The sequence below is a fragment of the Mirounga angustirostris genome, unplaced genomic scaffold, assembly GCF_029215605.1.
Source record: "Mirounga angustirostris isolate CCGP_5_RB_7025 unplaced genomic scaffold, mMirAng1.0.hap1 SCAF_195, whole genome shotgun sequence".
Classification (NCBI taxonomy): Eukaryota; Metazoa; Chordata; class Mammalia; order Carnivora; family Phocidae; genus Mirounga; species Mirounga angustirostris.
In genome coordinates, this window is record NW_026991903.1 from 45,729 (window position 1) to 73,230 (window position 27,502).

At 48.1% G+C, this 27,502-nt stretch overlaps 1 pseudogene; it reads left to right on the forward strand.

Moving 5' to 3' along the window:
- Positions 1-880: 880 nt before the first annotated feature.
- LOC123842423 (protein FAM246B-like) lies at positions 881-27,502 on the forward strand (annotated as a pseudogene).

The window sequence follows — 27,502 nt, forward strand, 5'->3', positions numbered from 1 at the left end:
GGGTGGGTGGTAGAGGCCCTGCACTACTCAGGACCCTCAGCCCCAGACTCATTCACTCATCTACTCCTGTCTCCAACATCCCGCATGTTTAGTACCTCTGAAAGTTGAGTGACCCAGTCCTCCAGTGCTCAGGACCCCTACTGTGGATCCAGGTGGACAGAAAACAGAGCCATTGAAACACGGGGGCGAGGAGCCTGAGTCACCTGCTGGGGGCTGGGGTGGCTAAGGAAGGCTGTGCTGCAGAGGAGGGATGAATGGGAGCCGCCAGGCAAATGGGGGGGGAGGGGGGGCGCGTTCCCAGCGGGAGAAACCGCCTGAGCAAAGGCTCAGAGGGGCTGAGGTTGTTGGGTAAAAGAAGACATGTCCAGAACGCAGTGTAGGGTGGGCTGGGACATCCAGTGGCTGAGGACTGGGGCACAGCAGAGAGCCACCCAGACCCCTGAAGAGCTTGAATGGGGGCGCCCAGGAGGAGGACAGATTCCTGCAGCTGTAGGGGTGGGGGCGGGGATAATAGCGACCTGGACTATGGTATGGAAGTGGGGGCCCTAGCGGGTGAGGAGGACTGGGGCCTGGCGGGTCCAGAAGCACACCTGCCTTCCCCTGACTGTGATGGGGACAGCAGTTTGGAGTACAGGGTGCAAGCCTGTTTCCTGACGGGTCTGGGCGCCCAGGCTTCTGCAGCCTTCATTCCATGTCCTGTCACCCCCTGCCCAGAAGCCAGTCCAAGCTGCTCAACCCGCCAACGACAGCGCAGTCCCCTAGAGCAGGTCCAGCACACTCAAGCCTGCCTGCATTGCCCCGCCGGGGTCCCCTGGGGCTCCATCCACCCGCCCTCCCCACCCCCGCCCTCCCGGAGTTCCCGGCCCCCCCAGGCCAGATCTCCCGAGGCCTCGGTCGTTCCCACAGCCGTCCCGGGGGCCATCTCCACGGAGCGTCGCCGGGGCCCCAGCGGTCGCTAGGCTGCGGGCTGGGGCTCCCGACCAGGCCCGGCTCCGGTGGCGGCGGCGGCGGCGGTGGCAGCGCGGATGGCGGCGGCCCGCGGGCGCCCGTGGGTGCAGGCGCGCAGTGCGTACGGCGCGAGCGAGGCGCTGCGACGGGCCGTTGGCCGCCGGCGGGACCCCGGGCCGCAGCCCAAAGGGCCGGGCCCTGAAGAAGCCCGCGCCCCGGGACGCCTGGCTCGCCTGCGGGTCCAGCTCCGGGCGGAGGCGGCGGCGCTGGCCGACGCGCCTCGGCTGCTGCGGCTGGTGGAGCGCGCGGGGGCCGCGGCGGGGGAGGCCCGGGCGCCGGGGGCCGGGGAGCGAGCGGCCGCGCGCAGCAGCGGCTCCGTGTGCTCCGTGTGCGGGGAGCCGCGCGGCGGGGCCACCTACCCGGCGGGCGTCCTGGAGGTGAGCGAGCGGCGGCTGCAGGAGGGCCTGGCGGCTGTGCGCGCCGAGCTGGGCGCGGGGCTGGAGGCGCTGCGCGCGGAGCTGCGAGCGGAGCTGGACGCCCTGCGCGAGCTGCTGCCGCCCCCGCCCCCGCCGCCGCCCCCGCCCGCCGGCCGGGAGCCCCGCGCGGCCCCCCGCGCCGCGCCCCGCGGCCCGGCCCTGCTGCGGGCACTCGGCACCATGAACGCCCTGGCCGCGGTCGCGAGGCCCGCCGACGACGCCCCGGACGGCCCTGCGGACGGTGGCGCGAACAGGGCCCGGGCCAGAAGAACTTCAAGAAGACGCCGGTGCCGCCCGGGGCCCCGCAGGGTGGCGGGGATTGAGGGCAGCCCCCCGAGGGTTGCCGGGACGGGTGCTGGAAGCGCCCTCGGGCAATGTATTTGTGTGGACAGACCCAACACCCCCGTGGATGGAGAAGGGGCCTCAGGCACCGCCTGCTAGCGTTCGGGCTTTGGGGTTGGACGTCGGGCCGCGCACAGGCTGGGGACTCCTGGGGATCACGTCTGGGGAGTGCAGATGGCTAAGCGCAGCGGGGGATCAAGGCTGGAGACTGAGTCTGGGCAGGCGGAGGGGTGGAGCCCCTTTTGGCCTCAGAGCTGCAGCAGGGTCTGGCTCAGGGGTGTAGCAGCGCCGGGGACAGCCTCGGGCCGAGCCCAAAGGTCTGTCTCAGGGGAGAGTGTTGGTTTTTCCTGTTCGGTGGTTTTTGTTCGTTTTTCTTAGGGGCCTTGGCCAGGAGGCAGGGCCTCCGAGCACTGAGATAGTGTGTGACCCACACATTACCCACCAGACTTCAGGGACACATGGGTGGCTGGGACATCGTCATCTGGACACAGCCTCACTCAGGGCAATGCCGCGGGGATATACAACCGCAGTCCACGGGGCTTCAACTGGACGGCAGCTTGGCCCTGGCCAGCCTCACTCTACTGACAGACCCAGCCTCTCACTGGACAACTTTGCCTGCACACAGTGGCATCTGGTCTGAGCTTCGCTGTGGACGGTGACGCCAAGGACACTTAACCCTTCAGTTAGCCTCCCACAGGCTCTTCAGAAAGTGTCACCCTACGCTCAGGCTGCACGGCCGAACTTCCCAGTGTCACCTGGGCGCAGTTTTGCTAGCTGTCCTTGTCACCAGGACCCACTCACCTAGCACAGCCTGCAGCAGCTGTTAGAAAAAACTGTATCCCAAAATTTTAAAGAGAGGACAACATATATATGTATATATATTATATAATAAGGTTAACGACTCTGAAGGGTAGGATATCACTCTAAAAATGAAAAGTAAAAAATATTTTAAAAAGAGGATTGATAAGATGTTGGTTGAAAAAGGGAAAAAGAAAAATTCAAAAAAAAAAAAAAAAAAGAGACTCTCTGTCTCCCCGGTCTCTGGCCGCGCTCCGTGCTCGCCTGGCCTGTGACCGTGGGTTTCTGGCCCTGGCGCCCGGCCCGGGTGGGGTCTCCAGGCCCAGCGGGCCCTGCGGTGCGCTCCCGCGGGGCTCCTCCCGGGGGGAGGAAGGGGCGGCTGGCGGGGCCCCTCCCCCGCCGCCTGTCCTCCCGGGTGTCGCCTCGGGTTCACTTCTCCGCGCGTCCTGCCTTCCGGGGGGTGGTCGCTTTTCTGGTGGGGGAGTTGTTGCTCTTCTTTTCTTCGGTCTCCTGTTGGGTTTGTGGGTGTTCGGGGTGGTTTGGTCCCTGTCCGGCTGGGTTCCTGGGAGGGGGCGGGGTCCGGGTCTCCTGCTCCTCCGCCGTCTTGCTCCGCCCCCCTATACTTTTTTTTAATATCTGACAATTTCAGTTTCCTTAAATCCTTTTACACTAAACACTGAGTAGTAAGTGCTAAAATTCACTAAGTAATGTGCACACGATATGAGATTGATTTAATAAATGACATTTATCTTATAAAAAAAAGAAAATTAAAAAAATTAACTTTAATAGACTAAAGAATCATGGTAAAAAAGCCGTGAATTCTATGTGCAGTAGTCCCCTAGCGCTGGAGTTCTGCTGTTCTCATTGATCGGTAAACTTGGTCTTGGCTGGCTGTTCTCGCTGACCTTCTGGGGAGGGGCCTGTTGCCGTGGTTTCCAAATGTCTCTGCCGGAGGCGGAATTGCCCCGTCCTTGCCCCCTCCCGGCTAAGTAATCTGCTCGGGTTTGCTCTCCGGGGCTTTTGTTCCCTGCGAGCTTTCCCTACAGCTTTGGAGGCGGAGAGTGAAAATGGCGGCCTCCCAATCTCCGCCCTGGAGGAGCTGAGAACTCAGGACCCCGCTCCTCAGTGAGCCCCCAGAGAAAAGCCGTCAGTCGCTCCCGTCTCCCCGGTCTCCGGCTGCCGTGCTCACCCGGCCTGCGACCGCGCGCCTCTATCTCTGGCACCCGACCCCGGGTGGAGTCTCCAAACCCAGCAGATCCCTGCGGTGCACTCCTGCGCGGCTCCTCCCTGGGGGGAAGGTGAGTCTCCCCGGATCTGCCGCTTGTTGGGTCCCTGCTGGAGGAGCAGGGGCCCGACTGTGCCGCGGATCACGGTTTATGTCAACCCCGAGCTGAGAGCCCGCGCCTGGGCTCCGTCTCTGCAGCCGGCTTCCCTGCTCCGTTACCTGGGAGCTCTGCCACACTCAGGCACCCCCAGTCTTTCTGCGACCCCGAGGGTCCTGAGCCCACACTGTCCCGGAGGGTTCCACCCCCCGCTTAGCCCCCAGAGTGACGTCCCTCAGCGGAGCCGACTTCTAAAAGTTCCGATTTTGTGCTCCGTGGTTCTTTCACTTGCCAGAAGCGGCCGACGGAGGCCCCTCCCCCGCCGTCTATCCTCCCGAACATCGCCTCGGATTCGCTTCTCCGCACGTCCTACCTTCCAGAAAGTGGTCGCTTTTCTGTTCAGAGTTGCTGCTATTCTTCTCTTCGATCTCCTGTTGAGTTCGTAAGTGTTCAGAATGGTTTGATCCCTATCCAGCTGAATTCCTGAGACCAGACGGAATCCAGGTCTCCTATTCCTCCTCCATCTTGCTCCTCCCCCAGTAGTGTACTATTTTAATAAACGTCCAGTTGTAAAATCCTTACCACAGGACAGTTCCATGTTCCTCCTTCTGTCCTTTGTGCTCTTGTCATAGATTTTATATCTACCCATGTTAGTACCCCCACAGTACAGTGTGAAGTTTTGCCTTAAGTAGTCTCAGGTCTTTGCAACAAATGAAGAGGGAAGAGTTGTTAGTATGTATTTGGGGACAGATGCTGAGTCACTGAGGATTCACTGTTTCTCTTTTGAGTTCACTGCACTGTTTGCTTCCACCAGTGAATGTGGCAGGAGGTAGGCCACATGACTTATTTTATAAATCAGTATTGCTGCAGGCATTTAAAAATATTGTATGAGGTGGTCTATCCCGAATTACAAAAGAATTACCGTTCATCAACTGTTAATGAGTTGCTTGGTGGGCACTCAGGTTTTACAGAAACAACCTTCAGCAGGGTGTTTGGAAAGTGCCGGGGCCTCAGTGTCCCCAAAGCAGCACTCCAGTCCCCAGCGCCTACCCTGGAAGTAGAACAGCACCATCCTGGAAAGATGCATCCTGACATTGCAGCCCCAAGGGTAGCCCTGGGGACTTCTCCCGCACTAACTGCTCAGCCAGGGCGCTGCCTCTGTTCAAGGCCAAGAGGGGTGCATTTCACCGTGGCTGCCCTCCAGCGCAGGAGTTGGCTGTCAAGGTTTATAAGGTCTTGTCTGGGGGCAGTAATGGGGAAAGAAAAGGTCTTTAGCAAAGAACTGGGTGCATCAGCCCAAAGTCAGCTTCATTATTGATAGTCTGGTCTCCAGCAGAATGTTCTAGGCCCCAGGGCTGCAGTGGAAAATTTCACCAGAAGGATTCAAGTCATTCCTACTACAATTTCTTGAACGTCAACAGGAATTAAACAGGAGGTGCCAGGATACCATAAATACACCACCATCAGCAATGATTCCAACGTACAAAGTCACAGTGTTGAAAACATGTAGGCTGAGTATATTTCAGAGCTGTGATGGGCCAGAGGGATCCACTGGGGGGACATTGGGGGTGGAGGCTGTCCATGTTCATGTAGGAGCTCTTGGGATCAGACCACAGACAGAACCTGCGTCTTCTGAATCTCAAGCTGTTCCTCCTTCATTGCATAACATCGTCAATGAAGAAACTGATTCAAGGCCTCTCACCGATTGTGTGAAATAGGTAGGTGGCTTCCTTTATGTATATCATTTATGCTCAGAACTCATGGGTCCGCAGTGTTACTCTTCACTACCACACTCTTATTCTCTGGACCCTCATTCTCCAATAGCTGTGGGAGGGACTGGGGGAGGGAGAGGAAGGGAGACTGAGCGGTCTCCCGTGAAAATGAATATAGTTTCCCTTATCATTAAAGACGAAGAAACCAAAAAGAGAGTCTTCCCCATTGGTTCTCTCACAGCTTGGGGGAGGCAGGTCCTAGTTCACACTGGGTAACACTTGTTATATAAGCAGATGTCTGATTGAACAGCAACAGAAATACAAGGTATGTGCATGCAGTTGAGGACCTGATAAGATCAGTTGGTTAAGGTGACATAGGAAAAGTAACCTGAATTTCAAACCTTTTTTCTGTTTGGGAAGAGATCGTTGCTCTCCACTGCCTGATCATCGAAGGGGTAAAATTTCTGCAAATGCTGGGACAGGAAGGGGTCCGAAACCAGGAGGCGGTGTGTGTTGTCAGGAATGCCCAGGATACCGTCCTTGCCCACAGGACCCTGGAAAGTGGGGATCCACACAGGTGAGTGTCCATGCGGGTTTAGTGGTCTCTCCTCCCCAGACTCAAGTGAGGCGGGCTGTGGTCAGTCCCTCCAGAGTCCAGGATGAGAAAGGGGAAAAGGAGGAAGTGGCTGGCTCAGAGCCGCCCTGTGCAGTGATGTGGTTGTGCACTGCCAGGCCTTCGGGCCGTCTACACCGTCTCCCGTGGGGCCTTTCTATGCGTTTTTTCTCTTCATCGACCCGCTTTGCCAACTAGGTAGATTTCTCATTAAGTGATAGAAGAAACGTGGAGTAATAGCCGTGGCCACATGAGCACAGTGCCGGTTAAACGAAAGCTGAGACACACGGTGAGGTCCTTTTCCTAACTTGCTTTGCTCGGGGCTGGGCATGAACTCCGCCCAGTGTTACAAGGGCACAGTTGCCCTGGAACGTGTGGCTGGAGACGTGGCTGTGGCGGGAGAGTCAGGGCTGAGGTCAGCGCTGGCGAGCTGCACCTGTGAGCAGCCGGGGCCGCTTTCCCATGACCCCGATCATGCTTTTCCGAATCCGTTCAGTGCGCCCCGTGTGGAATGCCCTGAACGCAGGGTTTGGCTACACCGTGCTTAGCTGCACTCGCTAGTTGAATTCTGAGAAGAGCCTTTGGTTGGTTGCCAATGCCAAGTGCTCGTGGTTTCTAAACCCAAATGCTGCTTCTTGACGCCAGTCCACACCAGGACTCCTCCGTGCACCGCACTCAGGGCTCTGAGCTTCTGGTGACACCCTCGCTGGGGACACACGGATGCAGCCGCTGTGAGCGCTCCCTCGGGGCCTCCCTGGTGGCTGATGTGCCCCAGACCCGGGATTCTACGGGGAGAGGGGGAGGGACGGGGCTCCTTGTTGTTCCTGAAACTCAAAGTCTTAACAACGGTGGTTGAGGAGCGAGAAGCAGGAGTCTGGCCATTTCCTGGATACCCCCAGGCCGGTACAGGGTTGTCCTGCTGCTGGCAGAGTGGGGGGAATGGCCCGGGCCGTGTTAGTGATTGGCTTGCAGGAAATGGAAAGTGGATCCTCCTCACAGCCTGCCTGCCTTGCTCTAGAATTTGTGAGACACCACCCAGAGCAAATGTCCTTTCTGTCACTGCGAGGTAACCTGGGCCCTCCCCGGGGCCAAGTACCCAGTCACCAGAGGGAACGGCGCAGGGGAAGCTCTGCAGGGACTGTCACACAAACTGCCAAAGCCGCACCGACCAGGGCCCGCCACGCTCCTGTGGGTTTTGCCCGCTCTGCTTCGGAGGAGGCAGGGGGATCTGTGGGCGTCTTCGAAACTGTCACAATATACGGAGAAGCAGCCTGACAGAACTGTCATCCCCATTAATACCACATGACAGATTGTGAAAAGTGGTCCTCCGGTGCCTCCCTGACACGGGGTGGTGGGAGGGTTTTCATGTCTGCCAACTGGATGCTTAATGTATGCTTTTATATTCACTTTCATTAATCATCAGTGGCATTTAAAATCTGTGTATATTTTGATTACATGTTTGGATTTTTTTAAACCGTCTCTTCTTGACATTTTACCACTATGGTGTCGATTACTCCCTTACTCCTTACTCACACATGAGTGCAAAGGTTTGGTCATTTGCCTTTCATCTTTATGGCTAGTGCTTCATCATTAAGAAAAGTAACAACTGAAATAGTTTCATCATAAAGCATTAATGTTGGTCCCTTCCTAAATATGGGGACAGTTTTCCATGGAAAGCCTGAAAATGTAGGCACAAAGTCCCTCTAGTAGTTGGTCTTTAGGAACCTGGTGCTTGAGCTCTGGGATGGTCAATACATGCTAGGATCAACCGTCAGAAATTCTTGTGTCTCGTGCTTCTCAGCAGCCCAGTGATCCCCACAATCCCCAAACTGGAGGCTGCTCACAGCTGAAGGTGGCCCCTGTGCAGGGAGGGAGGCAAAGCAGGAGGGATCCTGGCAGTCCCTGCCTCCAGACGGCAGAGGGGTGGCTCTCAGCATCCCCCCTGGGTGCACTTAGCGTCAGGGCACGAGAGATTAATAATGCATCAGTCTGCAATTTCCTCAGCATGGAGTTTCAAGCTGGAAAGAGATTTGCTTCAAGGCCTCTGGCATGCAGTAGGTCAGCGATCGCTCTCCCTTCTCACCTCGAAAAAAAGAAGTCACAGGGTGATGAGATGCCCCAAAGCAACTACTGTGCTCTGTGTCTTTAGAGAAGCCAAGCGGTATATATAAACATTCCTTCTGAACCCCAAAGGACGACCCCAAACCGAAAAGAAACATACGAAAAAGTCAAAGCCATTTTTGATACGTGCTGCAACTTCTTAAGGTCTGCACCGGTGAGATACATGGGAGTACAAGGAACCAGATGCCTCCAGTGCTTGCTAACTCCTTCCACGGCAAGTCTCTCACTCGACATGACCATCTCAGGAGGCAGGGCTGTGACAAAGGGAACATGTGATCTGTTCTTGGTGGAGAGCCAGCCTGACTGTGCTTTAGCTGAGCGCAGGAACCCTAGTGGCGTAGTCGCAGAGGGGGACTGCCTCACAGAGCTGCAAGCCAAGGCCAGAAGGGCAAGAGGGAGGCTTGGTTCCATCATTCATGTCATGGACTTGTTATGTCAGCGGCTAGACTTCCCCAGCATGGTCTGTACACAATTCATCATAGACCAGAGTTTTGGGGCCTTGAGTGTGTCCTCCTCATCTGGTAAAGAGAAATTAATCATTCCACAGAATGTCTCAGCTGCTGCTTCTCCAGTGTGGTCCACACACTTTCCGAGAAGTACAGCAAGAGCTGAGCCAGGGTAGGCACCATGTCTGAGCGGTGGCAGCCTCCACACTTTCACAGGGGGGGATGGAATGGAACCCGAGGCTTTGGTCCAAAATCCTAGTCTCTTCCAGGCAGCCGTCTCTACAGAAAGCAGTGATTGGTAGGTAAGGGAAGAGGCAGGTGGGACAGATTAGAAATTCTTTGGTAAAGAGAAAAAAATAAATACCCCAGGAATATGGCCAGCCAGTTCCAAATATCTTTGCATTTACCCTGCTCTTCCCTGAATAATTTCACAGCCATGTCCCAGGAGCCACTGTCCCTGTGAATCAGGACAGGCGTGGAAAGCCCTTGGCCGAGCCAACTTGCTGTGAACTCGTCCCCAAGGCCCTGCAGTGATGAATCCACAGGCTCATTCTGCCTGTCCCCTCGTGGCTGGCAGGAGGACGCCTTGGTAAGATTTGGGTGATAGCTACTTTCCATTCTAGATGGTCATATTGTAACCGAAACTTAGTCTCAAGACTAAAAGCTTGTGTCCTTAATTATGTAATATGAGGTATAAGGAAGGAGGAGGAGGTCTTTTCAGCACCTCTCAAATCATGCAAAATAGCCTGCTGTCCAAGGCCAACCCTGGGCATCTCTATTGTACCCAGTGGGGTCCGTCCCAGTTGGCCTGGAGGACAGGTGGCTGGCAGCGTCGTCCGCAGAACGTGGCCCTGCACTGACCCAGTGTGCTCTGACATGAGTAGCAAAACAGAAGGATCAACGTTTTGAGAGGGAAAATGTTACAGATCAGATGAAAAACTTCCTAATCTTTTCACCAGGATAACCCCTGTTCAATGTCGCAGACGATAGGCATTCCTACACTGGGATAAAAGTGTGTTTGATTGTAGAAAATAGAGATTATACTTGACACCTTTAATTCCCACTTTTTAACTACCCTATGCTGTCATCATTTCCCAATTATTTGAAACAATTCAGAGCATAAATTTAAATCAAAGGATAGGTCATCAGTGTATTTCACCTTTACCTATCGGACACTCGGGTTAATTCTCATGTAAATGTCTATTTATTTGTGTATTTGTTTCATGAACATTGGCCTGCCTCACGAGAGGCTGGGCAGGGAGGCTCCACGCACACGTCCCCGTGTATTCCGGTTGGGGGGCGGCAGTGTTGGGAGGAAAGTGCATTACATTTCGGGTCAGGACTGAAACATAGAGGCAGGAGGCGGAGGTAGGATTCAGATTGTTCTCATGGCACAGACACGTCCTGCAGGGACACCCACTGTGTCCCAAAGAAACATTGGCACAGCTGGATTTGAGAAAGTGGGGAAAGCTCTTGGTTCTGGGTTTCAGCACATTTTCTCAGGGTCGTGGGCAGGTGTCAGGTGCTCGGGGATCTCCCTCCCCAGGGAACCAACCACATTCCTGTCCCGGATCCATCACAAGGGACAGTCCCTTCATCTCTCTACATTTCCGTGCCCTCCACTGTAAACTATGGCTTACAGCCCCTGCTTCCCCTCCAACGGTGCTGGTGTGGGGATTACAGGAGGAGATGATACATATTCTCGGTGAGCTGTAAGCCTCATTCCCCTGTGCAGGATAAAGAGTGAGCTTCCATCGCCCATGCAGTGGAGCCATCCAAGTCCCGTGTCTGGCTTCACCCACTACCAGGTGTCCAGCTCATTCCGTAGACCGTCGATACCTGAACACCTACAGAGCAGTTGTGAAGCACCAGACAGTTACTGCGCTCCAGTCTCTACTTGGAGGAAATCACTTTTAGCGTCACAACAGCGCACTAGTGAGTAGGCGGTATGAATATTTCCACATCTCAGGACAGGGAACTGAGGCACAGAGGGCTCTCGGTAACTCAGGTACGTGTAGCTTGTAAATGGGATGTGAATCCAGGCCATCAGGCGTGGTCACTGTGCTTTGCTGCGTTTCTATAATATCTCTGCTAAATAACCGTGGTTGCCCACAAAACCTGTCAGGTGGGGGATTTCAGGGCACAGCACCCTGCAACATCTTCCTAAGTCCCACTGTGCGGGAAGACTTTCTGCTGGGCAGCTGGTGAGTAGGGGGAGCAGAAGGTTGAACTAGGAGTAAATTATGTCTGATTCCCCTGTGGTCTTCTGCCTGCAAGATGCCAACACTGCTCTCTATTTCTGTGCAGTTCCTGGGACTCTGTGTGGATGATCAGCCTGAAGGTGTGCAGCCCCCCGCAACCACATCAGCCCCTTCCACACAAAGAAGGAAGAGTCCACTTTTCTCTCCATAATCAGATGTTCTCAATCGGGAACACCGAGGAAAGTGCTGTGAAAATTTACTCATTACCTCAAGAATAGTTACTATGGTTTCTTCAGTGTTGTATACTTACGAGAAAACTACAAAGATGCTGCCTCACGTTTTTCCATTTCATGTGAGCAAATTTAAATTTATTAAGTGCATCATTAGCATCAGTGCAGAAATCAAGATGTATTTCTAACTCAACATCAGAAGTGCACTCAGGTAGGAAGCAGTGGGTCAGGGCTCCTGGGCCAGTCGGGTGGACCCTGCGTCTACCTAGAGGTCAGCCTCTGTCCTGCCAGGGGCAATGAGGCGGAGCACTCACTTCAAGCCTGACTGTCCCTGTGGTTGCCCAGACCCACCCGGGCCACCCTGCAATTGTCCATGCGCAGGATCACTTTGCAGAGTTTCAGGGCTCAGGCACAGGGAGCATCGCTGTGCCTGTCAATCATTTGTACCTCCAGCTCTTGCATTTCCTCTCTCTGCTGCCCACGAGCACCTCTTCCTAGCTCTTTCCCATCCCCTCCTTTTCTGATGCCCACCCTGAAGGATCTGGTTTCCTGTGGGCATCTGCAGTTCCGGGAAACTTCTCTGCAGCCCTCCTCGGCCCCTTTCTAGCTAGCGTCGCCCTGGCCTCCGACCCTGGGTCTGCACCCTTGAGTCTGGGGAGCAGCCCTGAACAGCCCAGCGGGCAGCGGGGTTCGGACTCAGCAGGGCTGAGCCCACGCTGCTGGAGGAGAAGCTCCAGGAATTGAGGATCTGCCTGGGGCCCCCACTCGGGTGTTTCCTGCCTGGGTGGCACTGGTCATCCTCCAGGCTGCTTTTGCTTTCAGCTCTCAAGAAGCTTCCTTTCCATCGACTTAAGAGAAGAAGTAAGAGGAAGCAGTTTGGAAGTCAGAACAAGAGGAGGAAATAACCAGTGTGGTGAGGTTGGCATGAAAAGGGGAAGACAGCCTTGTGCCCGTGCTCTCCATCGCTTCCCCGATGGACTTGTCACTTGAGGAAAACGTTCCAAAATCATGGGGGGCCTGCTCTTGCATGTGACCACAAAGTGGAGACAAGGGGGTGGTCGTGAGTAGACCACGGGTCAGACCCTCAGGAGCTCAGTCTCGCATGTAAAGATGCTGGGGCAGAGGACACAGATTGGCCTCCCTGCCGTTCCAGGCATTTCCTTTCAGGAAAACATCATGGCTTCGGATTCAGGCAGGGATTGACACGTAGGGGTGGAGGCTGGGTCAGGCCAGTGCCCTTTTCTGGGCGGGAAATTTGGGGAAAGGAGGGGGGGGACCCTGAATTCAGAAGTCGAGCACATAAGCTAGAGGACTCAGGGGGTTCAGGGATCTCTGTCCCCAGAAAACCAACTACTTCCTTCTCCCTGACCCATCTGTCATTGCACTGTGCCTCTGGGCAAACCATTTAACCTCTCTGCATCTCAGTGCCGTGAACCACAAAACAGGGGGCATAGCCCCTGGTCCTTGCATCCCACAGGGATGATGGCGGAGGAGAGGATACGATGGCAGATATTCTCCATGAGCGGTAATGCATCGTGCCCATGTAAATGCTGAAAGGCCACCTTCCCCCCTCCTCTGCCCTGTAGCCATCGACGTTTCCTCTCTGGGGGGCAGTGACCCCTATATTTCTTGCTTATTCTTACAGACCTGTCATATTGGAACACTCATGCAGCACTTATGAGGGACCGCTCATTGACTTGAGCGGCTATCTGGATTTTCGTATATGAAGCTTCATAACATAATACCAGTAAGTAGGCCCCATGCACAGAACAGGGGTCCAAGGACAGAAAGGTCAAGTAACTTTCCCAGTTATGTGTGGCTTCTAGTAGGATTGGATACCGGCCACCAACACCATCCTCTGTGCTCTCTGCTCACTGTGAGCGCTGCATTTGGAGATTTTCTCATCCAAATGGTGATGTCCCCACCCAGTCCGTGGGGTGTCAGGTGCACGCCACATCCAACAGCCCTCTCTCTAAGCCCAGTTCAGACTCAGTTGGCTCCCCAGGCCCCAGTGGACAGGAATGCAAGTGTGACCAGGGAATGAATGAGGTGTTCCCAGGGTTTTCCCCAGTTGCACCTCAACAGTTCTGTTTTTGGTGTATTTTCTAGGATCGTGGCTCAGGTTAGAAGAAGGAAAAGATCTTAAGGGATTCAAACCCGGGAGTCAGAGCAAAATCATCTGCAGCCAAGAAATTCTCCTGGCTGTCCCCATCTGTGGTTCAGCAGCACCCACACAGATATCTGGCCAAACGACGGGGGAGATTCATGCATATCACTTCCACTGACTACAACGTCGAAGGTACTGTGGGTGAGAATCAGTTCGTAGATTCAAGAGAAGGAAATGCAGTTTGTGCAGCAGAGAGTGGGTGTGGGGAGGAAGGAAGGAGCGGGGAAGGACACTCAGAACCCATGCAGCTGCTTCCCATGCTCAAAAGGCCTTAGTCCAGGCTGCACAGAGAGTGGGTCAGATCTTTGTCTAGGAGACATGGGGGCTGGAAGACGTCATGCATTAGCCCCTGAAGGGCCAGCCTGGGCAGCCCCCTCCTAGTTCATTAACTGTTCCACAAGCAAGTGTGGTCCGTTGAAGATGAAGCTATTTCTCTGAGCAACTGTCATGTGTGCAGTTGGTTTGGAATGTCCTGGGTTCTGAGCCAGTTGGGAGTTAAGACTACTGGTCATTCAAGGTGGGCACTGGCACCCTGGGAAGTCTCACTGCAGGGCAGTTGAGAGAATCCAATTCTGGGGCTGCAGAGGTAAGTGAGGGAGAGCTGGAGACATGTTTGGGTACCCCCAATCCATCAGGGGGTCTTCATTTGGGAAAAAGGCATAGTGTTGGTGTCAGGGACTGAAGTGTAGAGCCAGGGGACTGCTCAGGAGTTGAGCCATTGTCTTGGGCCATCACCCCCTTGGGGCACCAGCTGACCCCTTGTGACAGTGTTGGGCAGGAGGATGTGCACCTGGGACTGAGGATGGGGCTTGGTTCGGTGTGCAGGGCGTGACCTCGTATCTGGGTGATCGGGGAACCATCCATATCCTCTGCCCCAGAACCCTCCCTCATCGTCACTGCAACCCTGAGCACATCACTTAATCTCTCCAAATTTCTGTGCTCTGCACCATAAAGTATGGCCCCAGCCCCTCCCCTGCCCACCTCATGGTGCTGATGTGAGCAGAACAAGAAATCACCGTCTCCGCACTGTCGGAAGTCGAGTATTGATGTCTCCAGCCGTTCCTGTTGAGGGTTCTGTCCCTCTCCTCAGTTCTCTCCTTCCCTGTCATGTATTTTAGAGTCCTCTCGTTAAGTGTGAAATGACATGATTATCTCCTTGAAGAGTGGCCACTTTTAGTACTAGTCATTGTCCTTCTTTGTATAAAAAATGTCATAACCTTTGTTTTAGATTAACAAAAGTGGCCTAGGTGTTTTGTTAGATTAATATCTGCTTGGTGCCTATTTTCCCGTCATTTAACCGTCATTTAATCCTCCACCTCTTTTGTCCTGGATGTAAAGGCTGACTCTTGTAGAGAGCATAGAGACCACAGATTTTTATCCCCACTGCCAAGCTCTGCCTCTTAATGGAGGGTGTAATCCATGTCAATTTAAGTTACTTACTTTTCAGGTAGCATTGCAATCTGTCCTTTTTCCATTTGTTTTCTACATGTGTTATATTTTTTTGTTCTCACATGTCTCCATTACTGCTTTTCTTGGTGTTATGTCCTGGAGTATTAACTAAATCCCCATGTTGTTGCTTTTCCTGTGTATTCTGGCCTATATTCTTAGTAGATTTCCCAGACATTGCAGTTCACATCTTTATTTATAACATTCTAATTAGATTAATACCAGATTAATTTCCAAGGCATACAGAACCTTTAATCAATCGACGTCCCCTCCTTTTGCCATTATTGTCCTACATACCGCATTTCTACATTTCGACATTGTGAGCTGATCAACACCAATTGATACTGACTTCATGTAGGTTTCTTGTAAATCAAAAGAAAAGAATATATCTTATACGTTTATCCCATATACATTTTATGCACTTACACATTTATACTTGCTTGTATATTCATCTCTGTAACTGTTTCTCCATGGAAGATTGAGTTACTGTGTTGTCTTTTCCTTTCCGCTTGAAGGACTCCCTCTAATAGTTCTTGCAGGGCGCCTGGGTGGCTCAGTTGGTTAAGCCACTGCCTTCGGCTCAGGTCATGATCCTGGAGTCCCGGGATCGAGTCCCACATCGGACTCCCTGCTCAGCAGGGAGTCTGCGTCTCCCTCTGACCCTCCCCCTTCTCATGCTCTCTCTCTCTCATTCTCTCTCTCAAATAAATAAAATCTTTATAAAAAAAAGATTAATAGTTCTTGCAGGGCTTGTGACAGCAGGGGGTTCTCTCAGGTTTTGTTTATTAGGGAATGTCAATGTGTCCTTCATTACTGAAGGAGGTCTGTGCTAGATGAACATTTGTTGCTTGACAGATTTTCTTTATTTTCTTTTTTCTTTATTTTAAATTTTAAAATTTATTATTGATTGATTGATTGATTTATGTTAGTCACCATACAGCAGATCATCATTAGTTTTTGATGTAGTGTTCTATGATTCATTGTTTGCGTATAGCACCCAGTGCCCATGCAATACGTGCCTGCCTTAATACCCATCACCAGGCTAACCCATCCCCCCACCCCCCTCCCGTCTGAAACCCTCAGTTTGTTTCCTGGAGTCCATAGTCTCTCCTGGTTTGACTCCCCCTCTGTTTCCCACCCCCTTCAGTTTTCCCTTCCTTCTCCTAATGTCCTCCATGCTATTCCTTATGTTCCACATATGAGTGAAACCATATGATAATTGTCATTCTCTGCTTATTTCACTTAGGATAATCCACTCCAGTTCCATCCATGTCGATGTAAATGGTGGGCATTCATCCTTTCTGATGGCTGAGTAATATTCCATTGTATATATGGATCACATCTTCCTTATCCTTCCACTTTTTAATCACATTGTTTGTTTTTTATTGTTTTCTTTGCTGGGCAGGAGCTTTTGAGTTTGATGTCGTTTTGCTTATTATTATTTTTTTTTCTTTTGTTGCCTTTGCTTTTGGAGGGTGATCCAGAAAAATCACTGCCAGGACCTATGTCGAGCAGGTTTTCTCCTGTGTTTTCTGCTAAGAGCTATGGTTTCAGGTCTTATATTCAAGTCTTGAAACCATTTTGAGTTATTTTTTGTGTATAGTTTCATTCCTTTGCATGGGGCTGTCCAGTTTTCCCAGCACCCTTGATTAAAGAGACTGTTTTTCCTCCTTGTATATTCTTGGCTCCTTGGTCATAAGGTACTGGACCATAGAGGTGTGGGTTTCCTTCTGGGCTCTCTCTTCTGGGCTGGTGATCTGTGTATCTGTGTTTATGCCAGCATGACGGCAATCACTATAGCTTTGTGAGTAGAGTTTGAAACCAGGGAGCCTGATGCCTCCAGCTTTGTTCTTTCTTAAGATTGCTTTGGCTATTCAGAGTCTTTTGTGGTTCCATACAAATTTTAAAGATTCTTTGCCTTATGTCTGTGAAAAATGTGTTTGGAATTTGGTAAGAATTGCATTGACTCTCTAGATGGCTTTGGGTAGTATAGACGTTTTAACACTTAGTTCTTCTAATCCATGAGCATGGAATGTCCATTTACTTGTGTTGTCTTCAGTTTCTTTCCTTAATGTCTTGTAGTTTTCAGTGTATAGGCTTTCACCTCTTTGGTTAAATCTATCCCCAAGTATTTGGGGTTTTTTGGATACAGTTTTAAATACGATTTTTTAAAATTTATTTTCCTGTTCATTATTAGTGTATAAAAATGGAACAGATTTTTATGTACTTTTTATCCTGCAACTTTACTGAATTTGTTTATTTTAATAGTTTTTTTTGGTGTTGTTTTTAGGGTTTTTTACATATAATATGTCATCTGAATATAGTGACCTTTACTTCTTCCTTTCCAATTTGGATGCCTTTTATTTATTTTTGTGTGTGTGTAATAGCTCTGCCTAGGATTTCCAGTAGTAGAGTTGACCCTTGGCCAACATGGGTTTGAATTGTGTGGTCCACTTAATACATTTTTTTTTCCCAGTAAATACAGACATTGCTGTAAATGTATTGTCCTTTTCGATCTTCTTTTTGTTTTTTGTCTTTTCAAATTTGTATTTAAATTCTAGTTATTTAATATACAGTACAATATTGGTTTCAGGAGAATTCAGGGAATCATCACTTGCAGACAACACCCAGTGCTCATCATAACACGTGCCCTCCTTAATCCCCATCACCCAGTGAGTCCAACCCCCAACCACCTCCTCTCTATCAACAGTCAGTTTGTTTTCCAGCATCAAGAGTTTCTCATAGTTTGTTTCCTTCTCTGTTCTTTGTAGTCCCCCTCCCATATATTGATCTGTTTTGTTTCTTAAATTCCACAGGAGTGAAATCACATGGTATTCGTCTTTCTCTGACTGACTTATTTTCCTTAGCATAATACACTCTAGCTCCATCAGGATTTTCCTTTTTTTTTTTTTTTTTTAAGATTTTATTTATTTATTTGACAGAGACACAGCGAGGGAGGGAACACAAGCAGGGGGAATGGGAGAGGGAGAAGGAGGCTCCCTGCAGAGCAGGGAGCCCCATGCGGGGCTAGATCCCAGGACCTTGGGATCATGACCTGAGCCGAAGGCAGACACTCCATGACTGAGCCACCCAGGTGCCCCAAGCTCCATCGGGATTTTCTTAATCACATTCTTCTTCTCTAGCTTACTTTGTTGTAAGAATATAGTTTGTGATACATATAACATTCAAAATATGTGTGAATCAACTCTTTGTGTTACTGATAAGGTTTTGGGTCAACAGTAGGCTATTAGTAGTTTAGTTTTGGGGGAGTCAAAAGTATACTCAGATTTTCAACTGCACAGAGGTTTGGCACCCCTAATCCCTGCATTATTCAAGCGCCAACTGTATGTTGAATAAAAGTGACAAGAGTGGGCATCCCTGTCTTGTTCCTGATCTTAGAGGAGAAGCACTCGGTTTTCACCGTTGCATAGGATGTGACTTCTCAGGTATGACCTTTATTATGTTGAGTTACGTTCCCTGTATACCTGCTTTGTTGAGAGTTTTTATCAAAATGGGTGTTGCATTTTGTCAAATGCTTTTTCTGCATCGGTTGAGATGATCATATGATTTTTATCCTTCATTTTGTTAATGCAGCCTATTGGTTTGATTGATTTGTGGATGTTGAACCCCCCTTGCATCCCTGAAATAAATCTTTCTTGCTCATACCTCTTCCTGTATTGTTGAATTTGGTTTGCTGATATTTTCTTGAGGATTTTTATATCTATGTTCATCACAGATACTGGTCTAATTTTCTTTTCTTGTATCTTGGTAGGGTTTGATAAGGGCAATGCTGGCCTCCTAAAATGAGTTGGGAAGCATTCCTTCCTCTTGTTTTTGTGGAGAAGTTTGAGAAGGATTGGTATTCATTTTTCTTTGAATATTGGTAGAATTCACCAGGAAAGCCATCTGGTCCTGGATTCCTGTTTGTTGAGAGGTTTTTAATTCACCATTTCATCTCTATACTGGTAATTGGTCTGTTCAGAATTTCTGTCTCTTCATGATTCAGTCTTGGAAGTTTGTGTGTTTCTGGGAATTTGTCCTTTTCTTTTGGATTGTCAAACTTGTTGGGGTGTAATTGTTCATAGTAGTCTTTTATGAGCCTTTGTCTATGGTATCAATGGGAACATCTCTTTCATTTCTGATTATGAGTCCTCGTTCTTTTTTTTTTACCTTGAGTCTAGCTGAAAAATTGTCAGCTTTTTTTCTTTTCAAAGAACCAGCTCTTTTGTTGACCTTTGTATTGTCTTTTTTTAAATCTTTCTATTCTCTTCATAGTCTGTATTTCATTTATTTCTGTTCTGATAGGTTACTTCCTTTCTTCTACTAACTGTGGGCTTCCTTTGTTCTTTTTCTGTTTCCTTGAGGTGGAAAGTTAGGTTGCTTATTCAAGACATTTCTTGTTTCTTGAATTAGGCCTGTATCACTATAAACTTCCCTTTTAGAACCACTTTTTTTTTAAGTAAGCTCGAAGGGTTGCCTGGCTGGCTCAGTCAGTTAAGCTTCTCCCTTTGGCTCAAGTCATGATGTTAAGTTCCTGGGATCGAGCCCTACATCAGGCTCACTGCTCAGTGGGTGGAGCCTGCTTCTCCCGCTCCCCCTGCCTGTGCTCAATCTTTTTGTGTCTCTCTCTTTCTGTCAAATAAATAAATGAAATATTTAAAAACAAATACATTGAGCTGTATGCCCAGTGTGGTGCTCAAACTCACAGCCACAAGATCAAGAGTCACAACGCTCCACCGTCTAAGCCAGCCAAGTGCTGCATTCTTGGAACCCCTTTTGCTGCATTCCATTAATTTTGCTCTGTTGTATTCCATTTTCATTTGTCTCAAAGTATTTCTTGGTTTCTCTTTTGGTTTGCTCACGGACCCATTTGGTGTTCAGTAGCATGTTGTTTAAGCTGCATGTTTGTGAATTTCCAGGTTTCTTCTTGTAATTGATTTCTCGTTCCATACCACTGTGGTTGGAAAAGATGTTTGATTTGATTTCAGTCATCATTTTAGAAAATTCTAGGCTTCTTGAATTTATTGATTTGTCGTGTGGCCTAACTTATGGTCTAGCTTGGAGAGTGTTCTGCGTGTACTTGAGAGGAATACATTCTGTTTTTGGACGGAGGTAAGTCCCTCTAATTACCTTGTTGTCTGAGGCTGATATTTCCTTATTGATCTTCCGTCTGGATGGTCTATCCATTGATATGAGATATGAAAGTCCCCCACAGGATCGCTGCTCATTTCTCCTTTGAGGTTTGTTCATATAAGCTCTACATATTTAGTTGCTCCTCTGTTGGGTGGGTAAATATTTACAAATGTTGCATCATCTTTTTGGATTGATTCCTTTATCATAATATAATGCCCTTCTTCGGCTCATCATACAGTGTTTGGATTTTTTTTTCTCCTCCATTGGACTGAGAATCAGAAGGTCATTTGTTAGCTCTGCAGCCTTGAACAAAGCACACCCCTTCTCTTAGTCTGCTTTTTTTTCTCTATAAAATAGAAACAATAAATTCTTCTCCCAGGACCATCTCATGACTCAAATAAGAGAATGTGTATAAAAGTGCTTGGTAAACTATACATACTGCCCAAGTACAAAAAGTTATAATGCTCATGATTATGCAACAGCCAAATGTTCAGGATAAGATTTTTTAAAGACCTATTTATTTACTTTAGAGAGAGAGAGCATGCACACGCATGTGCTAGAGAAGGGAAGGGCAGGGGCAGAGGGACAGAGCAAATCCTCAATTGACTCCCTGCTGAGCGTGGAGGCCGAAGCGGGGCTCTGTCCCAGGACCTTGGGATCATGACCTGAGCCAAAATCAAGAGGCAGCTGCTTAACCAACTGTGCCACCCAGGTGCCCCAGAATAAGATTTTTAAAAAATAATATTTATTGAGGGCTTACTGGTGTAGGAGTATTCTGAGTGACCTCTATCTCATTTAATTCAAAAAACTATTTTTCTTAAAGAAAATTAAAAATAAAAGCTACCCTAAAAGTAAATTTTCATATTATCCTCAGAGTTGGGGAAACACAGGCACAAGGGAGGTGAAGTAGGGGCCGCTGGATGGCTCAGTTGGTTAAGCTTCTGCTTTTTGCTCAGGTCGTAACCCCAGGGTCCTGAGATTGAGCCCCATGTTGGGTTCCCTGCCCAGCGGGGAGTCTTCTTCTCCCTCTGTCCCCCCCAACCTGTGCCCAACTCTCTGTCGGCCTCTATCTCAGATAAATAAAGTAGTCAAAAAAGAAGTAACTTGCTCAATGTCATAGTAAATATTAGAACCAGATACAGACCTGAGTGTGTCTCTGAAGTCTGTGTTCTTTCTAAGTTTACCAAATATATACATAGCCCTCAAAATATCATAGATTAAATTACTTTAGCCTTTCTCAAAACGAGCATTGGAAGATGCTATAATTCAGGTCACCCAGCTGGCTCGGTCAGTGGAGTATGAGACTCTTGATCTCACAGTTGTGAGTATGAGCCACATTGGAGATACAGCTTAATTAATTAAAAAAAAAAAAAGATGGTATAATTGGGCTTGTTTTCTTTTTCCTTTTGCCCCCTTCACCCATTTCTCCCACCTCCAACTCCCTACCTCTGGCAGTCACCCATTTGTCCTCTCTAGGAGCTCAGTTTTTTGTTTTTGTTTTCTTTGTTTTAAGGTTCCACAAGTAAGTGATTTATAGTATTTGTCTTTCTCTGTCTGGCCTATTTTACTTAGCAGAATGCCTTCAAGTTCCATCGAAATGGCAAGTGGAAAGATTTCATTCTTTATTATGGCTGAGTAGTATTCCACTGTGTGTATCTACGACAATTTCTTTCTCCATTCAGCCACTGATGGGCACTTAAGTTGTTTCTGTATTTTCATTGTTGTACATAATCCTGCCGTGAACACGGGGTGCATATACCTGTTTCAGTTAGTGTTTTCATTTTCTTCAGATAAATACTCAGAAGGGGAATTGCTGGATCCTATGGTAGTTCTCTTTTTAATTTTTTTGAGGCACTTCTGTACTGTTTTCCATAGTGGCTGCACCAATTTGTACTCCCAGCAACAATGCACAAGGGTTTTCCTCTTCTTCACATCTTCACCAAAACTTGTTATTTCTTGTCTGTTTGATAATGGCCATTGTAACAGGTGTGAAGTGGTATCTCATTGTGGTTTTGATTTGCATTTCCGTGATGATTAATGATGTTGAGCATCTTTTCATGTTCGTGTTGACCATCTGTATGTCTTTAGAAAAATGTCTATTTGGATATGCCCATTTTTACATTAGATTGCTTGTGGGTTTTTTGTTTGTTTGGTTTTGTGGTTTTGTTTTGTTTTGCTTTTGAGTTGCATGAGCTCTTTATATTTTGGATAATAACCCCTTATCAGATATATGATTTGCAAATGTTTTCTCATTCAGTAGGTTGCGTTTTTATTTTGTTGATAGTTTCCTTTGCTGTTTGGAAGCTTTTTAGTTTGATGTAGTCCCACATTTTTTTAATTGTTTTTACTTTTGGTATTAGGTTAAAAAGTCACTATCAAGAGCTATGTCAAGTAGCTTTTCTCTATGTTTTCTGCTAAGAGTTTTATGGTTTCAATTCTTATATTCAAGTCTTGAATCCATTTTGAGTTAATTGTTGCGTATGGCGTAAGATAATGGTGCAGTTTCATTCTTTTGCTTGTGGCTGTCCAGTTTTCCCAGCACCATTGATTAAAGAGACTGTTCTTTCCCCCTTGTATATTCTTGGCTCCTTGGTCATAGGTACTGGACCATAGATGTTTGGGTTTCCTTCTGGGCTCTCCCTTCTGTTCTGGTGATCTGTGTGTTTGTTTTTATGCCAATACTAGATTGTTTTGATTGCTCTAGCTTTGTAATAGTCTGAAATCAGCGAGTGTGCAGCCTTTAGCATTGTTCTTCTTTCTCTAGATTGGTCTGGCTATTCAGCCTTCTGTGGCTTCATACAAATTTTTGGATCCTTTGTTCTATTTGTGTGAAAAATGGAATTAGAATTTTGATAGGAAGTACAGTGAATCTGTAGATAGTTTGGGGAAGTATGGAGATTTTAACACTATTAATTCTTCTAATCCTTGAGCAAGGAATGTCTTTCCATTTACGTGCGTTGTCTTCAGTTTCTTTCCTTAACGTCTTATAGTTTTCAGTATATAGGTTTTCACCTCTTGGTGAAGTTTCTTCCTGGGTATTCTATTCTTTTTGATGCAACTTCAGCTGGGATCATCTTCCTAATTTCTTTTTCTGATAATTTGTTATTAGTGTATAGACACACAACAGATTTTTGTGTATTGATATTGTATCCTATACCCTTACTGAATTCAGTCATTAGTTCAAACAGTTTTTCTGTGGAGTCTTTGTTTTCCTTATATACTATGTCATCTGCAAATAGTGACAGTTTTTCTTGTTTCTTTCCAATTTAGATGCCTTTTGTTTATTTTTCTTGCATAATTGCTCTGCCTAGGATTTCCAATACTATGTTGAATAAAAGTGGCGAGGAAAGATCAGGAAAGTTCCTAACATAGAGGATCTTAGAGGAAAAAAGAACAGCTGAAACTTTTCGCTATTGGATATAATGTTATCTGTGGGCTTGTCATATGTGGCCTTTATCATGTTGAGGTATGTTCCCGGTCTACCCACTCTGTTGAGAATTTTGATCATAAATGGATACTAAGTTTTGTCAAATGCTTTCTCTGCATCTCTCAAGATGATCACATGATTTTTATTCTTCATTTTGTTAATGTGTTGGATCACTTTGATTGATGTGCATGTGTGAACCCTCCTTCCATTCCTGGAACAAATCCCACTTGATCATAATATATGATCCTTTCAGCATAGTGGTGATCTTGGTTTGCTAGTATTTTGTTGAACATTTTTGCCTCTATGTTCATCAGGGATATTGGCCTGTAATTCTCTTTCCTTGGAGTGTCATTGTCTGGATTTGGTATCAGGGTAATGTTGGCCTCAGGAAATGAGCTTACAAGCTTTCTCTTCTGTTTTTTGGAAAAGTTTGAGAAGGATTGTATGAATTCTTCCCTGAATGGTAGGATTCACCATTAAAGGCATTTAGTCCTGGAACTTGGTTTTTGGGAGGTTTTAAATTGCTGATACAATGAGCACTAGGTGCTTTATGTAAGTGTTGAGTCACTAAATTCTACTCCTGAAACTAATGTTATACTGTGTATATCACTAATTAGAATTATTTACTTTAATTTACTTATTTATTATTTTTGTTTTTATTTTTTATTATTTTTTTAAATTTTATTTATTTGACAGAGACACGGTGAGAAAGGGAACACAAACAGGGGGAGTGGGAGAGGGACAAGCAGGCTTCCCGCAGAGCAGGGAGCCCAATGCGGGGCTCAATCCCAAGACCTTGGGATCATGACCTGAACTGAAAGCAGACGCTTAATAACTGAGCCACCCAGGAGCCCTTAAGATTTTATTTATATGAGAGAGAGGGACAGACAGGCAGCACGAGTGGGAGGGACAGAGGGAGAGGAGGAGAGAGAGAGTCTCATGAAGACTCCATGCTGAGCCTGGAGCCTGACGTGGGGCTCAGTCACATGACCCTAAGATCACAACCTGAGCCGAAACCAAGAGTCAGACGCTCAACCGACTGAGCCATCGGGCGCCACAATGAACTAGAATTTAAATAAAAATTTGAAACATAAATATAAATAAATAAATTGCTGATTCTTTGAGGTTGTCCAAATTGTTCACAGTAGTCCCTTTGAGGCTTTGTTTTGGTGGTGTCCATTGTAATATCTCTACTGTCATTTCTGATTTTACTCCCCTCTTTTTCTTTCTTGGTGTGTGTAGCTAAAGTTGTGTCAATTTTGTTTTATATATATTTTTTAGATTGATTGATTGATTGATTGATTTGAGAGAGAGTGCACAAGAGGAGAGGCAGAGGGAGAGAGAATCCCAAGTTGACTCCACACTGAGCACAGATCCTGACACGGGGCTTGGTATCAATTCCCTGAGGTCATGACCTGAGCAGAAATCATCATTCGGATGCTTAATCAACTGAGCCACCCAGGCACCCTATCTTTCCTCTTTTTTTTTTAGTCCCTCTTTCATTTATTTCTGTTCTGATCTTTGTTGTTTCCCTCCTCCTACTGACTTTGGGCTCTGTTCTTCTTTTTCTAGGTCACAAGGTGTCACATTAGGGTGTGTGTTTGAGATTTCTCTTCCTTCTTGAGGCAGGCCTGTATCGCTCTAACCTTCCCTCTTAGAACCACTTTTGGTGCCTCTCACAAATGTTGGTATGTGTTTAAACAGCATTGAATTCTATTTTGTCTGATTATAGCCCTTCCAGCTCTCTCTTGGATCCCACTTGCGCAGAACATCTTTTCTGTCCCATTACTTTTGGTCTGTGTTATCCTTAGGCACATGGATGGGTGTTGTGTTTCCAGCCACTGTATGTCCTTTGATTGGACATTTCACCGGATTCGTTTTAAGTCACTGTCCACCGTGTTCTGCTCTGGGTTTGCATAAGCCAGTTGACTTGAATAAAGAAAGTCCAGACCCTGGATTTGTCTCTCCTTTTACTTTCACCTTGGAGTTATTTGTAATAACAAAGACTGTTTATTGAGTCCCTGCTGTCGGTGAGGCCATTGATGTGTGTTGACCCACTTGATTCCTTCTGTAACCGAGCGTGATAGGGACAATCCTTTTCCCCATTCTAGAGGTGAGGAAACTAAAGCTCAGAGAGGCTCAGTCTGTGTGTCTAGTAACTATCCATGGAGCTCGGCCTCTGTGCCAGGCCGTGGTATAGGCCAAAGATACAGAAGAGACCAGAGGGGTCCTTGGGAATCAGGACGTCCTCTAGCAACCCTTCTGCCCTCTCTGAGTGCCGGCCATACCACGCTGGCTCTGGACATGCGCACTCTGGACCCTGCTCCTGCCACTCCAGGGCAGGCGCTGTGTGCCCTGTCTGTGAGGGCGATCCATCCTCCCCGCATCCAGCTCATGGTCAGGGGCAGGGTCACTGAGGGGGCGGCCTGGAGAAGGTTGGGAGATGACCATGCCTTTTTCTCTTAACAGGAAGGACCTGCTTCTGTCTGAATTATGGAGTCTGGTACTAGGTAGGTACCAGATGGCCAGGGCTGGGGGTGGAGGGTGCAGGAGGAGGGCCTGAATGTGGACAAAGAAAGGAGTCCAGTCCATATTTGGTGATATTTTCCTTCACAGAGCTAGGTTCTAATTCTGACTTCCTGCTCACAGCTGTGTATCTTAGCACTTCCTAGCCCTGAGCCTCAGTTTCTATATCTGTGAAAGGGATTATTTGAGGATTAAATGACAATACGGGGAGGGAATGTAGAGCAGTTAGAATTTTTATTGAGGGGCCTTTAGTTTGTTTCCTTTGTCTTTTTAGTTCTTCCATATGACCTTTCGTGAGCACCTTTATGCGTAAAGCTCTTACCAAGTACAGGATGATCCTCTCAGGACATTTCCCAGAAGTGGACTTCTTCAGTGACAGGCAGTGACCAGCCTGATATGTGCTGTCAAGTTTCTCCCAAAAAGCTTCCAGCAGGACTTCCAGCAGCACGGACTGAAAGAGCCAGTTTTACATGCAGCCTTTCCGAGCCAGGGGTCTTATTTAAAGATAGCTTGGCTGGTAAGTGAAAATCAGTGTCTTATTGGGGGGTTGTAGGGTCTTTAGCTTTTTGTTTTGTGTACAGATTTGTTCAAATAAATTCAGTGTCAGTATAATGAAATGAAAGATAAGAGAACCCACTGCCGTGTGAGAAGATTTAAACGACTGTATTTTGTTAGACTCCAAGAGCCCCAGCCTTATTTTTCTTTGAACTTTTGACATTAAATATTCCTATTCCCAGACTTTTACAGTGTGATTTTGAGAGCTCTGTTCCTCTGTTCTTTGTTATAATCAAAAAGTAGATACTTCAGAGCATAACCCGCATTAACCAGGTTACCTCCTACTGAATTAGACACAGTTCACATTACAGTTCTGGGTGGAAACTGTGCCCATAAATGAAGCCTATTTTTTGCTGGAACATTCTCAGGGGTTGCAGGCATGGGGTGGGGGGCAGGTGACATGAAAGGACCCGGGACAGCCTGTGGTGCTGGTGGGCCTAGCCGTACCTCCCAGGCATGTTTGGGAGTGAGGCCCGTGGCCTTCTCCCTGAGGAGCTGAAGCCTTTCCCGACTTGCCCCTTTTCTCCCTGGGTCTGTGGACTTCAGTGAAGGATCTGGTTCACAGTGTCAGAGCACGCCCTCTCACTGTGTTCAGGGGCCTGCTCTTTCAGAAACCATCAGTGGCTGTCTTTCAAAACATCTGGAACAACTGAAGGCCCCTGAGGGGACTCTTTCAGAAGCCCTTGGAAAACTGCATCTTAACTCCTCGTCAGATGAGTCTGCTGCGACTCCTGGCTCCATCCCAGGGGAGTCCCTAGTCCCAGGAACCTGCCATTTGAAGTGTGTATGTTATGGCATTGGGAACTTTGCCACCTGAGTCCTAGCTAGACACCAGCTCACATTTTTGCTTCTCTTTTTGGAAAAGTGCCAGGCACATCTTTGGATTCTTCTTGATCACTCCCTCCTTTGGTCTTGCACACGGTCTGCACACAGATCGTTGCATTGATAGAACTCATTCTTCCCTTCTGCAGATTCCCAGAAGGCACTGCTAGGCGTACGACCCTCTGTTTAGCCAACTAGAAATCGTGGTTTTGAATAG